This window comes from Macrosteles quadrilineatus, unplaced genomic scaffold (assembly GCF_028750875.1).
Source record: "Macrosteles quadrilineatus isolate MER2022 unplaced genomic scaffold, UCM_ALF_1.0 Scaffold_2__2_contigs__length_208266976, whole genome shotgun sequence".
Classification (NCBI taxonomy): domain Eukaryota; kingdom Metazoa; phylum Arthropoda; class Insecta; order Hemiptera; family Cicadellidae; genus Macrosteles; species Macrosteles quadrilineatus.
In genome coordinates this window covers 160,762,074-160,775,503 of record NW_026542595.1, presented here as the reverse complement: position 1 = coordinate 160,775,503, position 13,430 = coordinate 160,762,074, and positions in this window count along the sequence as shown.

Here is a 13,430-nt window from a genome sequence, read left to right as displayed (position 1 = left end):
TCCTAACTTCTCGTCCATTACTTAACCAAAGTCATTGGTAATATACGTAATGGATTTCCAACCGTTATCGATAGGAGGTAAATCCATCGTTCCTGTACAAAACGTCTTTTGATTAAATGAAGCCTATTTCCTTATTCGTTATGAGGCCTATCATAAACAAAACTAAAACAAACTGAACGAATCTAACTTACCTAATTGCGACAGCACGGTGTAAATGAGTCTTCTTAAAAATATAGTATGGCTTATAATGATGATATATAACACATACTAACGATAGCGCTATTATATCACCTAAAAATGATTAATAATCCAATATATGTTTATCTAACTAATGAATCTAAATGCCATAAACGGTCCCCACACTCCGAACTGCTTGCCTTTACCACTTCCATCGCCACTACCTACGTCGTGGACCTGTTTCCCACCCTTCCCTCAGCATTTTAGTATTGCATGTACATTAATCTAACTGCCACAAACTGTTCCCACACTCAGAACTTCTCACCTTTACCACTTCCTTCCCCTCTTATAATCTTTAGATGATATGATATCTTATATGATATCTTATATCTTTATATTTCATTACGTCGTGGACCTGTTTCCCACCCTTCCCTCAGCATTTTAGTATTGCATGTACATTAATCTAACTGCCACAAACTGTTCCCACACTCAGAAATTCTCACCTTTACCACTTCCTTCCCCTCTTCCTATGGCGTGGACCGGTTTCCTCCCTTTCCAGAGCCTTTTAGTATTGCAGTTGCATTAATCTAACTGCCACCTTACAAGAATGCAGAGAGTGCACCTTACAAGAGTGCATGGAGAAGTTCCCACACTCCACACTGCTTGCCTTGACTACTTCCTTAATCACTTCCTACGTAGTGGACCTGTTTCCCAACCTTTTCATAGCATTTTAGTATTGCAGATACATAAATCCCACTGTCACAAAGGGTTTCCACACTCCGCACTTCTCGCATTGACTACTTCCTTTATCACTTCCTACGTCATGGACCTGTTTCCCTCCCTTCCCATAGCATTTTAGTATTGCAGGTACATTAATATAACAGTCACACAGGTTTCCGACACTCCAGACTGCTAGCCTTGACTACTTCCTTCACCACTTCTTACATCGTAGACCTGTTTCCCTCCCTTTCCATCGCATTTTAGTATTTCAAATATATTAGTCTAACTGCCAATAACGGTTCCCACACTCCAAACTGCTCACCTTTAACACTTCATTTAATTCACCACTTCCTACATCGTAGACCTGTTTTCCTCCCTTCTCGTAGCATTTCAGAATTGCAGATACATTATTTTAACTGTCACAAAGGCTTCCCATACTCCGGACCCTCGCCTTGACGACTTTCTTTCACTTCTTTCGTCATGGACCTGTTCCCCTCCCTTCCCATAATATTTTAGTATTGTAGGTACATTAATATAACTGTCACAAAGGGTTCCCACACTCCAGACTGTTCACCTCGACTACTTCCTTCACCACTTCTTACGTCGTGGACCTGTTTCCACCCCTTCCTATGGCATTTTGAGAATTCCAGATACATTATTTTAACTGTCACAAAGGCTTCCCATACTCCGGACCCTCGCCTTGACTACTTCGTCCTTTATCACTTCCTCCGTCGTGGACCTGTTTCCCTCCCTTCCCATAGTATTTTAGTATTGCAGGTACATTATTCTAACTGTCACAAAGGGTTCCCACACTCCAGACTGTTCACCTCGACTACTTCCTTCACCACTTTCTACGTCGTGGACCTGTCCCCCCCCCCCTTCGCATAGCATTTTAGTATAAAAATGGAGTAACATCTTTGACTATTTAATATGTAGTAAATGCCAACATTAAATTGAATTAAGAAAATAGCTGCTTAGTACTAAATATATACATTTGTAGTGCAAATGTGAATTGACCTGAACATAAAACTGTATAACTGCCGACTAATATAGTAAAGTTCAATTTATTATTCTGAAAGTTGTGAAATTATGATGTCATATATATTCATAAACGTCAAACTCTTTACTCCATGAATGAAAGAGCTTAGAGGATAAGTCGTTCTCTCTGTCTTAAGTAGACGACAAAATTGTTGATCGCAAAACGTAAACAAATAAAAAGAAGAAGAAGGTAGCTTCTAATGTTATTCTTATGGGACGAATTTAAAAATGTTTTTTTAGGGTTTTATAATTACTACTGAGCGGAATCGTCTAGAATTTTAATGGGGTATTCCCACTGATGTCATAATTATGTGTGCAAAATTTGAACGCTATAAGTGCAACGGTTCTTGAGATTTGACGCGAACACACTCACGGACTCACAGACAAGCGGACAACTTTTCTCCAACTCCGCTATACACGATACATAGATTCGTTCACTTCGTTCACTCATCTATTATCTTAAATTATACTGGATACGAGTAAACGCCGATTAATAACCTATTTATTCTAGAACTGGGTTATCTTATTATGTCTTTGCTCATACTACAATTTGGACCTTGGATTGTAAATGTGTAATTGGTTTGTACTCGATATTATCCAGCAGACCATTTAAAAATAAACTTATGTCCATGGATAGCTTAGAATGACAAAATATGTAGGCAAAACTGCTTAAAGCGTAATCAGTAATGTTTGAATTAAAATACGCTGGTATTCACGTTGTTTCCAAATTTTGGACGTGTTTATGTAAACTGTCAACAACACTAGACTTTAGTCAATAAAAAAGTATCAATTTTTTACACAAATATTGAATACAGAAATGAACTACACTACTGCAGTTTGATGTGTACTTAATATTTAAGAGGGCGAGGCGCAAAGATACAATTATTGCAACATAGTTTTCAACTGCGACAATGCAAAATAAACCAACAAACATCACATCTCTCGATGTTAACCCAGCTGAATAGTAATGCGACCTCAAGTCAATAAACTCAGAGTTAAATCCATTCTGTTTGGATAAGTAGGAAAACTTTGCAATTTCGACAACGTATCTACGTCTTGGTGGCGTTTTAGCGAATTTACCACATAGGGAATAAGCTATTCAGTGTACAGAGAGAATGTTTTGTTATTTAGGGATCAACAGAACTGTTAAACCTACCGCATTTAACAGAGTGAGAATAGAACCTCTACCACGACCAAGGATTACTATATGCAGGTATTGTAAACAATTTTAAGTACAATAGCCTAATTTAATTAGCTCAGAGAATAATTAATTCTAGGCAATCCTTAATTAATATACCATATTACACTCTAGGTACCCCACATAAATTTCACTACTTTCACGTTTGCCCAATATTGGATTCTAAATTTGCTAACTTACTGATAGCATATGTTCACCTAAAGTATAGCCTATTATCTCGTGGACAATCTCTATTAAGTTGTGAGTGAATAAAATACTAACACTGAATTCAAACTATGTTATAAAGGAAGTAAACAGCTTTAAGCTGAAGAATCTGTGCGGGGAACATTCTGTTAGTGCTCGCTGGATAAGACAAGTAGTTGTCTTACGTTTTAGTGACAGAAGCAATCCCTGCAGGCTTAGTGTTCGTGTGTTGTTTTGTATTTGCTCGTTTTGTCAACTGATTTTGAATTGCTACTAAAATATACTCGTATGTTAGTCGTGCCAATGAAAAAATTCTGTGTGTTTACTAGATGAAAATATAAAGGGTTAAATATAACGTATATTATAATTATAATTGATGTTATTGGATTTTAACATATTTCCCTGTCATTGGTTTGTTATTGAATTTAACTCGGACGGTCTAAAACATTGAACTATAATCGAAATAATATCAGGAATGATTAAATTATTTTAGGAAATTGAACTTAAAGAACACGATAAACTTTTCATCGTAAACTAAAGTAATTAAGGAACCAACACTTAGCAATGCCTTTGGAACTCCTGACTTTTATTCAATGAAATATTGCGGCGTTTTTTAATTGGCGTTTTTAGCCAACTGCTGCTGTAGTATTCGAGTAATTAACAGTTCGAAATTCCTTGTATATTAAACGTGAGGAACAAAAACCTTTTACAAATGTTTATAAGGTTGGTATTCATAAGGACAAACGCATATTTTTCACCAATTCAATGATACGTTATTAATTACTGATATGCATCTTATTGAACTTGAAATGTGTTTTCAGTCTTGCAGTTTAACTCAATAACGGGGGTAAAAACTGAAATGAAAAAGTTCCTTAATGAATTTAAGAAAACGGACAGTGCTAACATTTTTGAAGGAATCACACGTAAAGTCAATACTGTAAGTATAAAGTAAATATTCTTAGTTTTATGAAATAATTAATTTAATTATCTCCAACAAGATGGATGGCTGTTTGAGATGAAAACTTTTCATAACTGCTAGGATCCTGGGAGCCCTGAAATAAAATTTAAATAATTTGAAATGTAATTTTTTCATCATCACTATGAAGCACTATCCTTGCTAAGTGACGTTGTACGTTTAGAAGTTTTTTTTAGAAGGTAAAGAACAAACGTTCACTCATTCTCTTTTAGATAAGAACAAGCAGAATATTTTTTAAAACAAAACTGTCTTTGGAAAGTCACTATAAAAAGTAAAGACCCGAGAGTAACATGAACTTTGTAACACGAACTTCACTCTAATCCAGTTAGTAAATTGAGCTCGTAACAAATAACGATTTGCACTTTATCTGTGTAAAAGGGTTGAAAGAATGTTTTCCAATGACAAGCACGCAGTGTCAAAGTATTTGAAGCGTTCTGCTATAGTTTTAATGTGCAACTCATCTGTATAATGTAAGGGGTTTATTTTGCTTTATTAAATTTATTTTTAAATATGCATACAAAAAATATAATTTACGCTTACACCTTTGTCATAAATACCATTAAGTTATACGAAAATCTTTTGACCAAACCCATATACACAACAACAACAACATACAGCATGAGATTCTACAAGGGAAAACCCCATTTTATCTCCAATTTTATTAACTTATAAAACAAAGTTTGAGTAGAACAAAGTTTTATTGACTAATATCCACCTACAAAGCAGATCACAGAAAAGGGGTTTACTCTCCACTACAGTAATTTAATCTATTGAAATATTTTAACATGAAGAAGCAAACGTTATTTAGTACCCTAACAACACCTTCACAACTAATTGTCTTCGATAAAAAGTTATGTAAAAAGTTAATACCGTGTAGTTCAATGCAGTTGAATGGTGAAAATATTATGCTGAGCCTTATACAGGGTGAATTTTAAATGAGTTCCCCCCCTACTTTTTTCCACACTTCTTAAGATATCATCTCCGGACCACGTCAGATCATTGTTGAGTAGTAAGTACTTCATTTTGACTGGGTAAACATTTTTGGCCGCCATCTTGGATCCGCCATATTGGATACAAAGTTTTTTTTTCAAATGTAAAGGTAGGGTTGTGACCCATCATTTCAAACTAGAATTTTATGCGGATTACAATGCCGCAATTAGTTTTTAAAAATCTTGATCCGTTCTAAAGTTATGAGGACATTTTATAACTTTATTTTTAGCCAATTTTAACATTGTGCATTAAAAAAATAAGACCATAATCTCATAATAGTGCTAGATAAAGATAAGTATACACCACCATTCATTGTTGACATATTTTTACTTGGTTATGACGGATGTCGTTTTTTCAGCCGCCATCTTGGATCCGCCATTTTGAAATGTGATCAATTAATTTAAATATGAAGGTGGTGTTGTGACCCATCATTTTGAGCTACTTTTTTATGCTGAACTCAACGCCGCAATTCGTTTTTCATTTGCATCTTTTGATTTTGAAATATTGAAATTTTAAATAAGAGTATTTTTATATTTCATCAAGAATGCTTGATAACCAAAAACGGATTGCGGCATTAAGTCCAGTATAAAAAAGTAGTTCAAAATGATGGGTCACAACACCACCTTCATATTTAAATTAATTGATCACATTTCAAAATGGCGGATCCAAGATGGCGGCTGAAAAAACTACATCTGTCATAACCGAGTGAAAATATGTCGACAATGAATGGTGGTGTATACTTATCTTTATCTAGCACTATTTTCAGATTATGGTCTTATTTTTGTAATGCACAATGTTAAAATTGGCTAAAAATAAAGTTATAATAAGTCCTCATAACTTTAGAACGGATCAAGATTTTTAAAAACTCATTGCGGCATTGTAATCAGCGTAAAATTCTAGTTTGAAATGATGGGTCACAACCCTACCTTTACATTTGAAAAAAAACTTTGTATCCAATATGGCGGATCCAAGATGGCGGCCAAAAATGTATACCCAGTCAAAATAAAGTACTTACTACTCAACAATGATCTGACGTGGTCCGGAGATGATATCTTAAGAAATGTAGAAAAAAGTAGGGGGGGAACTCATTTAAAATTCACCCTGTATATATTCATTACAAAAATAACCTTTAGTGTGACGAGAGTGTTTTAAAATGTATTTAATTAGCTCTCAGATGGAACATGATACGTATATTATATATATTAAGGCTACTTACAGTCTTCGCAATCCTGTTAATTGAGCACAGACAGCATTGATATTTGATGGAAAAAGAATCCTCCTTTTATAGGAGTTTTCAGTGTAAGTTTAAGGTATTTTAAGCAGACAAATACACTTCTAACTTATATTATTCGGTTATTATAATTTGTCTTTGTTGGTTGGCATAATAGTTTGGTTAATGTGGAATGGATAGTACCCATAATTGTGTATGTCTCTAATCTAATACATACAAGAGAAAATACTTGAAACGTCCGTTTCCTTCACGCTTCACTTGTTTAGCTAGAGCTCCACTCAGACCTCTTCTGGGAACTGACCCAGAAAGTTTCATCACTTAAAAAATTACTCAAGGAAGATTGAAGTTGTTAAAGTAAAGATTTGTTAGACGTTGTCAGCCCTTTCCAAGTATTGCTAGTTAGCTAGTAATACATTTTATTAGATTTACACTTAGAAAAAAATAAATCCTGTACAGTTCGATCATTTTGCAGAACATCTTTGCATTTATTTAAAACTGTTTGTGAGTTTAAATTGTAAAAAAGTTGATTTTAAAGGTAATGTAAATATTACGACTATGTTTATATCGAAATATTTTCTGTATTACAATAAAAATTGATGATACCAAGTCATATTGACCTTCAGATTAATTATAGGTACATAATAAGTTAGTTGTGTATTAACCCCAATATAGAAATACGATTCATTTTACGAAAAGCCCTTCTGTTACAATTTACAAGCTAAATTAAAATACCACCACCGCGGCGAACCTGCAGGCTGAGCAAATTTCAGTTTGATTGATTGGAATTTCCAATTAAATCTATTTACATAACATTAGGTTTAAAATTTACTTAGGTTTACTGCTACAGAGAGGGTAGTAAAGTATTTCAGTAAAAAATTAATAGCTTAGTATAAAAATTTTAAAAAAATCACAAGTTTAATATATATTTAGCCTATTATCAAGCAAACTGCAACAGTTTACTTATCTAGTTATCTATATACATAAAATCCAATGTATGTTTGTATATTTGTATGTTTGTCCTTTATGGACTCCAAAACCGCTCGACAGATTGAAATGAAACTTTCAGGCATTATTAAGCATTATTCAAGGATGGTTTGTGTGAAGTTTGGTGCAGATCCATCAATAGGGCTCCGCCCCAGTGGCTCTGGGGTTTCCCATGTTAACCTTATGAGTACTCATATTTAAATGGAACTAGCTGGCCCGACAGACGTCGTCCTGTCCTATTGTGGTTTTATGTCACATGCTCGTCCATTTTCAAGATGAGCTCGTTCGCATGGCTCAATCACGTCCTGGTTGACGTTCGTTCGCTACGCTCACTCACCTTTAGGTTGAAGTTCGTTCGCTACGCTCACTCACCTTTTGGTTGCAAATTAGCTATTCTCATAAATTAAAAATAAATATAGTGCTGCACCCTGTTGGTAAACCTATTAACTTTTTAATGCTATTGAACATCACAGAATCAAATTGTTTAGTTGCACCAGCTGTTAAGATTCTTTAATTCCATTTAAATATGAGTACTTATAAGGTTAACATGGGAAACTCCAGAGCCACTGGGGCGGAGCCCTATTTACGGATCTGCACCAAACTTCACACAAACCATCCTTGAATAATGCTTAATAATGCCTGAAAGTTTCATTACAATCTGTCGAGCGGTTTTGGAGTCCATAAAGGACAAACATACAAACATACATTGGATTTTATATATATAGATTAAAGAATCTTAAAAGCTGGTGCAACTAAACAATATGATTCTGTGATGTTCAATAGCATTAAAAAGTTAATAGACTTACCAACAGCACTATATTTAGCACTATAAACAGCAGCACTATATTTATTTTAAATTTATGAGAACAGTTAATTTGCAACCAAAAGGTGAGTAAGCGTAGCGAACGAACTTCAACCTGGAGGCGAGTTAGCGTAGCGAACGAGCTAACCTGAAGGCAAGTGAGCGCAGCGAACGAGCTCCAACCTAACTAAAGGTGAGTGAGCGTAGCGAACGAACTTCAACCAGGACGTGATTGAGCCATGCGAACGAACTTCAACCAGGACGTGATTGAGCCATGCGAACGAGCTCATCTTGAAAATGAACGAGCATTTGACATAAAACCACAATAGGAACCCCATTATACCCTGTTCACATGGTCCGATCATACTAGTTCGTGAACTCATTCAAGTTTATCCCACATTATATCTCCAAGACAAATTTCATCACCGTGCTGGGAAAAAAAAATACTATAGGCCTACCTATACAATTTATATACTTTACCTGATCCATAAATGTTTTTGTGGGCTGCAAAATAAAATATGTCAATAAACTCAATCCTTAGAATCTCGTATAGAAAAACAATTTGCCTTAAAATGCCAAGCTGCAAGCAAACTTCTCTCTCGCGATTGCCACTTTTACTGTATTACTCAGCACCACTTTTCCTCGGCAAGTGTTTGTTGTTACTTTTACACAGACCATTTAACCTCTTAGTTTTGTTTAGTAAATACAAACGTTTACCATCCTTTCACTCCATGAACAAAATTTTAATATGTATAAAATCTTTACAGAAACTAAATTCACACATTTTTAAAACTCGTAAATCAATTACGTAAGACTTTACACACTTTAAAAGCTACGTACCCAGAGAAAGGTCTTCGGTAAGAAAATTTTATATGTTATACAAAAATTCTAAGTAGAATGGTAGGAATGTAAAAATAATAGTTTTCACAAAACTTGCATAGGGAAACTAGTATCAAACTAAAATGGTAATGCGATGGTAAAATATACTTTAGTACTTTAGACTAGGCATATATAAAGTACAATCAATGTTTTTGTATTTAGCTGGTACAACCTGTTAAGAAATATCCTTTGCTTAATTTTATAGTTTGATTATAATAAATTTGGTATTTATATTTGATATTTATTTATAGAGAAAGCAAATAGGCTACACAATTAATCAACGATTCACTCATTTTTTTATATTTAACAAACACAATTTAACGTTTAAGTGCAAGATATCTGAGCTTAGTCTTGTTCTAAAGTATCAAGCATTTAAGCTAGATGCGACTGGAATATTCTTAAAATCTGTATCATAATTATCTCTCAGCATCTTTTGTTCACAACCACGTTTCAAATCTTCAACATTTGCTTCGTGTTGAAGTTAGTGAGACGTCCACAAGCATTGGTAGCCACGTTCATGTAAATCAGCTGTTTACATTGTTGTGTTGTAGTTCAACAATCTGTTAACCTTTGGCAGGTCTTTTCAAGAAGAGAGTCGCCACTCTTTCACAATGCGTTACCACGTTTAGCTTAGTTTGGTTTAGTACAGATTAGTCTATGATAATGACAAAAAAGTAACATTTACAAAAACAAAAGTTGCCACGTTGTGAGTTTTGTCAAATTTACAAATAAGTCAACTTGTATTCATCTCCTCTGTTTCCATGAGCTTAGAAAAGAATAGAGTGCACTAATGTAAATTCCTGATTTATGTTGGGTACACCAACGTCTTAAACCAAACACTTAAAGTGAGCTACAGTATCTTTTATGTCACATGCATTATCAAATGATAAAAGAAAAGAAAAAAGAATGAAATTATAATTTTGAGAGTGATTGGAGAGAATAACTAGGTACATCTTTGGATACAGCAGATACATGAAAATAGAAAGTTGAAACTGGCATCTTAAAGTCAAGAGCGAGCAATAATCCTTATTTTTTCTTAAGACCGGTAAACTGAACGAAAATCGTGAGTCGAATAACAAAAGTGATCGATAAATCGGAAACCTCAGAATGAAAATGATTACGCACACTCCCCGGACAGTAAATTTCCCGTTTCATATTAAGGCGGATACAGTTGTGGAAATAAACCCTTTGGATTTCTGCTTTTTCCCTCGAAATTGTTCGTTCAGTGATTGCCTGTACATCAACACGATGTGACAGCGCATCATTTTCGTTTTGTTCTCAATGTGAGATACCTCTACTGAACAATTTAAGGGAGGACGGTGTATGGTTTTCATCAAACAGTACCTATACTGTTGGATAGGATAAATCTTTTTGGTCTTGCTTTTGCTTTTTCTCCAAACTGTTAATTGTGTGGTGATGTAAACTGTCTGTACAAACAAACTAATGGGACAGGACATCACTTTAGTTTATTTCGCAAATGGAAATACCTCGACCAAGTAATTTTAAGAAACTATACAGGGTGAACAACATAACTGTGCCACCATTGGTATCTCAGAAACTATTATATTTAGAGAAAACAACTAAATGGAGAACTTCAACTAGTTTTTAATGACATAAGAAATACGAATTTCAATGTTTCAAAAATGGCCTCCATTTTCCAATATGGCGGCTAACATTAAAATGTCTAATGGAATACCCTGTATTTTATGATAGTTTTAGATTCTAGACAAAATTTTAAGCCTTTTTACTCTTGGCGTATTCTCTGTAAACCAGTCGTTTAGGAACTACAGCGTGTTAAACTTTGAAAAAAAAAAATAGCTAATGATGTAATTACTATAGTGACACGGGAAGCTATTTTTTCAAAGTTTAACACGCTGTAGTAACTAAACGAGTATGTTTAGAGAGAAAATGCCAAGAGTAAAAAGTCTTAAAATTGCATCTAAAATAGGGAGGTCCATAAGAAATTTTAAAGTTAGCTGCCCATCATATTGGAAAATGGCAGCAATTTTTGAAGCATTGAAATTCATAGATTTATGTCATTAAAAACTAGTTGATGTTCTCCATTTAATGTTCTCTCAATATCTAATAGTTTCTGAGATACCAATGGTGGCACAGTTAAGTTGTTCACTCTGTATATTCTTGTTTATTGTTATAGCTGGTTTAGACTTCCATGAATTATGAGAATGGACATAAAAAAGCTTGCTTTTTGTAGGGGTCAGAAGAGTAAGTTCAAGCAACGTATCATAATTAAGGTACGATTTGCTCACAATTTAGGAGAAAATGTATGTTACATCTTTGGCCAATAGTCAATGGTTATATTTATTCCAAATACAAGTTTACAAGAATCACCGCAAAAATGATTGACTTCCTAACTAAACATAGTCAAACCTTCTTATATGGAAATATTTAAGTAAAATTGAACGCCCTCATGTCGAAGAACTGTACGACATTCAATTGCGTATGAATGTCGTACAACCATTTACATATTATGTATATCAAACAGAAGAGAAATCAGATGTAAATTTCTACTGTTCGTTATAAACTACGATGAGAAATTGCAATATATTCTATCTGATATCTTCTTAGTTTAGGCAAAGAGTTCTGGTACAAATGTGATATGCAGAAAACCCCCTCGCTCTTCATAGGTTATTCTGCATACGCACATGGGAGCGTAGCTTTATAGCAAACCCGAATCTTTAAACTTATTCTACTTTATGCTATGAGCTGGGTAGCTGTTCAATAAGAGAATCAAATTGTGTTCATCAAATAGGATTTTAATTTGTCTAAAGTAATCAAGCTTTAATACAGTGACAGTTACTCTTAAGTATAGCCTACTAACAAATGCCTGGTAAGAACCGCTCTGGAGGTAGCTTGAATCTTAGATTTATAATCCCCAAAAACGAAGTGAAACTATTCCCTTGTAATCTAATCAAATCAAAGTATAAATCCCCAAAAGAATTCCTTTAGAACAAATCACAAAACCCCAATTAACTTACAGTCCCCTTAAATCAAAACTTCCCGTACAAACCTCCCGACTACAGGGCCTAACCCCAAGATAGAGAAACCAGTACTCACCCAACTCTCCTGGGCACCTTGCCCCGGGCAACTGACCCCTTTCTCTACCTCAGGTGGCCTATTTTTGATCTGACAGCTACTGAGTGCAAAGCCCTCAGTGTTTACCAAAACACCTCCAGCACGCTTCCTAGTTGGCAAGGTCACTATCTACAATTCAACCTCTACAACCTCTAGTTTACAACCTCTAGTTTACATATATCTACAAATATAAAACCTATATCTCCCTTACACAAATACCAGCGGTGAATCAACAATTTAAGTTGCTCTTCATCAGATCCCGCCAGTTAGCGGGTAATATTTTGTTGAATGTTTTTCACAATTCATATAATTTTAATTTGAGTAAAAAATTACTATCATAAATACACGTAATACAAAATAGCTAGTGAAAAAAAGTTGCACCAGTAGATACAGAGCAACGGCAAGTAGTATATCCAGGTGCTATATAAATATGACAAGTAAGACTTTATTGTATCCCACCTGTGTTATGTATCCACTTGATATGATCCCAAATAGGATGGTATGATAAATTTCTATATAAATGGATACTAAACATCACTTTATATTCTGGTCTATTTTATAGGATAAATGAGGTTCCTCTATACAGCAGAACATCAATAACCACGCGTTTTATCGGTTAATTCTAGTTTATTATGTTTAAACTAGCTGTGTGCCCGTTCTACGCACGGGGATCTTGTCATAGTCAGTTAAAACCTTCTTATATAAAGCACAGCAGTTGGTTTGCATACTTTCAGATATGCTGACAAAACTATTCCTTCGCAAATACAGTATCTGACAGTTTCAAGCTAAAACTAATGCTTCGCAATTAAATGTCACCCGGATCTTGTTGGTCCATATGTTATATCCAATGATTAAACTAAATAAACGGTATCAGCATTTTGACACATACTTTCTCCCATAAGTTTGTCAACAACCTTTATCATGTGTAAGCGGTGAGAGTAAATATACGGAAATGGGATTTGTACAATTTTGTTCAGAATTTAAAGGACTATAACATAATGGTTAAAAGTATTTAAGGTACTACCGGTACCTCAACCTCTTAATTTAACACTTTATTCGGGTTGACATTTTCATTATCAAGGCGCTCTTGTCCTTTCCGTGAAACATTGAGAAACAAGGACATTAATGCATTACCATCATACATACACACAAAAATACC